The sequence below is a fragment of the Mastomys coucha genome, unplaced genomic scaffold, assembly GCF_008632895.1.
Source record: "Mastomys coucha isolate ucsf_1 unplaced genomic scaffold, UCSF_Mcou_1 pScaffold21, whole genome shotgun sequence".
Taxonomy (NCBI): domain Eukaryota; kingdom Metazoa; phylum Chordata; class Mammalia; order Rodentia; family Muridae; genus Mastomys; species Mastomys coucha.
Window position 1 is genome coordinate 165,184,456 of NW_022196904.1, and position 2,749 is coordinate 165,187,204.

Here is a 2,749-nt window from a genome sequence, read left to right on the forward strand (position 1 = left end):
GGCTGGCCTTGAACTCAGAAATCCAGCTGCCTCTGCCTCCCAAGTGCTGGGATTAAAAGCGTGCACTACCACTCCCCGGCCTCTGAAAATTTCTGAAGCTATTGAGCTGTTTCCTGAGTTTAAGGTGCTCCCCTGCAGGATGGAAAGTTTCACCTCCTCTCAGAACAGCTGTTCTCAACCCATGGGTCAGATCCACACTCTGGGCGGTTGCATATCACATATCCTGTTTATTAGATATTTACATTATAAATCATAACATTAGCAACATCACAGCTATTAAGTAGCAACCAAGTAACTTTATGACTCTAGGGTTTCTCTGCAGAAGGAGGGATACCTTGGTGATTTGGAGCCAAGGGACGCCACAAAGTCACAGCATGCAACCATGGAAGGGGGGAAAAAAAAGAGAGCAGGCCACGAAGGTGCTGCCTTTCTGTAAAGGGATTACAGCACATGTGCACAGGAACACTCTACCAGCTCGTGGCTACAGTGGAAATATGTCTCAATTTGGCAGTTGGCGATGACGAGGTTGGGGTTACTGAAGCTGGGCTTGGGAGATAGGGTTTTCCAACAGTTGGGGGTCACAGCATAAGGAAGGCTGAGAACCACTGTCTGAGAACAGCCTGCTGTTTCACCTCCTGCTTCACATCCAGTATTTTAACAATCTTCCTGCCACCGCTATCCTCTCAGAGGAAATACCAGCACAGCTGCCGCTCAGAGCAAAGCTCCCCCCCCATATCCACAGATGCAAACAGCGCCAGGCAACATTTTTGCCAGTAGTCTAAGAAGGCCAGATAAAGTAGAATGTGAAGTCAGATCTTCTGTGAGTTGTCCTGACCCTTCCAAGAGGACTTTGCTTCCCTACCCCCACCCCCCCCTCCACGGCTCCCGATTGCACGGAACAGAAACTTCACAGTAGTCTCCCTTGTCTACCAGCCAGTGGCAGAGCATGGGTTCAGGGACCGGCACCTGGCCAGTTACTATGCTCAGCTGAGTGAGTGGCAAGCTCTGCAGGCACAGCTGTGGGTGATGAGCAATGGACAGGCGAACAGTGGACCAAAGTGATGATGTAGGGTTTGACGGCGCCATGTTCCAAATGAAGCCTTAGCTCAATTTTTTAGGATAGGTTAGGTCACTGGATTTCAACGCCCTGATCTGGTTTCCTGTGTGAATTTCAGGCGACATCAGCTTGACTTTCATCGATTTTGAACTGATGGGCCCATGATCTCACACTTGCTTAAACAGACATCATGATCATGTCCAGACCAGACATTACAAACAAAGCCAAAAAAATGTTACCAGCGTGACTGAAAATAAGGGTCTTCGCTGACTGAGCGGTAATCTTCTTGGCTTTGTCCTTACAGACCTGCTCTTCTCAGGCAAGATCTCGGAGCAGGCTTTCCCTTTTCTTGTTATTGTCTCTTGTTGCTTTGTTTTCTGCATTTTGAGATAGGATTTTCTGATATAGCTCAGGCTGGCTTTGAAACATATCTATACCTGTTAGTATGCACCAAATATAGCAAAACTTTACTTGTACTTTAAAAGCTTAAACCCACTTGCATTAAGTATAGCTGAGTTCTCCAGATGTTGGAATCCTGCTCAGTTCATCAATGGCCAGTTAGTTTCCCATGACGTCCTGAGTGCGGGGATCATGGGTGAGCTCAGGATCATAGGTGAACACAGGATCATGGGTGAGCACCACCACTCACTCTGTCTGGCTTGAGCATCAGTGTTTTCATCTGAAAAGTAGACTGGTCATAAAATTAAATGAGCTGCTGAGCCTGGTTTATGCCTGCCATCCCAGCACCCAGATAGCTAAGACAAGAGGATTTTAAATTCAAGGCCAACCTAGATCACACAGTAAAAGACTTTGTTTCACAAGAACTAAAACAAACAATAAAGCAAATTAGTTAACAATTTAGCGTATCCAATCAGAAATCACACAGAAAACTGTCTACGAAAACAGATACCAACAACTCCTCTGGTCCCTGTGCCTGTGTGCTGCTCTGGGCATAAACATGCGATTGATTTTCACACAAGGTCCACCCTATACCCGATTAAGAGCCCAATCAACTTGAGATTTACCTGTCAAGTAAAGACCATTAAATGTCGGGGGAACACTAATTCCCTGACTAAGAACTTTCCTCCGAGCGCTCAGACTTACAGTGCATAAGTGTCCAGCAGCCACGAACATGAAAGGGTTTTCTGGAAAAGTGGTCAGGGACCTGGCAAGCCATTTTATGTTACCTTAACCACGTGGAAGGTTCTTAAAAATTAGCCGACACGATGTGTGATCATTCAGCCATCTTTCATTTAACTCTATATCGTTACAAGCCAAACAGGTAGAATAAATAAGGCAAAACCCCTTCCACAAGTTCGTCAGCAACCCCGCCCTATCAGCAACTTATTCTTCAGTCTCTGGAGGCGGGACTTCCGATGTAAATGGAACCAGGACAGAGGCGTGGCAGTTAGCAGGAGGTGGGCAGAGAGGTGTGGTCATCTGAGGCAGGCGGGATCTGAAGAATCAGCCCTCAGGCAGGGGGGGTTACACATAAGGATATGACTGTGACAGCTTTCATTGTTTTACCAGATATAATGGCTCCTGGAAGCAGAACGGAAACCAGTAAGATCAAAGGGACTCTCTAGACTCAGGAACAGTCTAAGCCTGCCTTCATGAAGAAGGGAGTGTTTTGGATAGGATAATGCTCTGACCCTGGATGCTCCTTGCAACTCCTAATTCTCTAATATCTTG

The 2,749-nt window shown here is 46.6% G+C and overlaps 1 long non-coding RNA gene across 3 annotated transcripts in view; it reads right to left on the bottom strand.

Moving 5' to 3' along the window:
• The window catches only part of LOC116103756, a 9,039-nt gene extending 6,643 nt beyond the window's left edge, over window positions 1-2,396 (bottom strand). The window contains exons 1-3 of one of the 3 annotated variants that reach the window (XR_004123574.1): window positions 2,162-2,396; window positions 1,554-1,748; window positions 1,297-1,434 (exon numbers count right to left, since the gene is read on the bottom strand). This is a non-coding gene — a long non-coding RNA (uncharacterized LOC116103756). Of the gene's footprint in view, window positions 1-1,296; window positions 1,749-2,161 lie in introns of all 3 variants that reach the window. The other 2 variants (XR_004123575.1, XR_004123573.1) reach the window with 2 other exon arrangements.
• Window positions 2,397-2,749: the final 353 nt, after the last annotated feature.